This window comes from Phaethon lepturus, unplaced genomic scaffold (genome assembly GCF_000687285.1).
Source record: "Phaethon lepturus isolate BGI_N335 unplaced genomic scaffold, ASM68728v1 scaffold26868, whole genome shotgun sequence".
Lineage (NCBI taxonomy): Eukaryota > Metazoa > Chordata > Aves > Phaethontiformes > Phaethontidae > Phaethon > Phaethon lepturus.
The window spans coordinates 16,166-16,832 of record NW_010557270.1 but is presented as its reverse complement, the minus strand read 5'-3'; positions in this window follow the sequence as shown (position 1 = coordinate 16,832).

The window sequence follows — 667 nt, the reverse complement described above, 5'->3', positions numbered from 1 at the left end:
CTGTGTTGGTGCCCTCGCAGGAGGAAGCAGATTTGCAAACCCCATGTGATTAATTGCCCCATGTGCTGACAAACCTCCCCAGTGTTTGAGGAGGTGCACTTCTTACATAGCAGAGAGCACTTCTGCTGTAGACATTGATGTCAGCAAAGTTCAGCTGCTGGAGCCTGAGCTGTTTCTGTAGAATATAGGAACTAAAATGAACCATCTCCCTTTCCTCTGAGGGATTGCTTGATGTCGTGAGCACCTTCCCTTCCGAGTTCTCTGTCATTTTTGTAAGAGCTCGGCAGTAGGAAGGCTTGAGCAGTCATCCTCCTGCGGGGTCTTGGAAAGCGTGGTGGCCCCTGTGAAGTGTGTGCTAAGAGGTGCCTCCGGCACAGCTCCTGGTGGGAGGGCAGGAGGAGGCTGCAGAAATGGCCGGGCATGGCCTGGCTCCTCTTGGTTCCTCTCTGCCGTCTGGCATCCTCCCCTCCCCTTCCTCCATCGTCTCTGACCTTGTCCTGGCAGTGCATGTTCTCCTTTTCCTGCGGAGCGACGGAAAGCAGCTTTATGCTCGACTTGAGAATATTTTTAGATACAGAGAACATGGCCTGGTGACTGCAGCAGCCCACCCTGCATATGAAATATTTGGAAAATCCTTTCCACGGCAGGATGTTCCTCATCCCTTTGG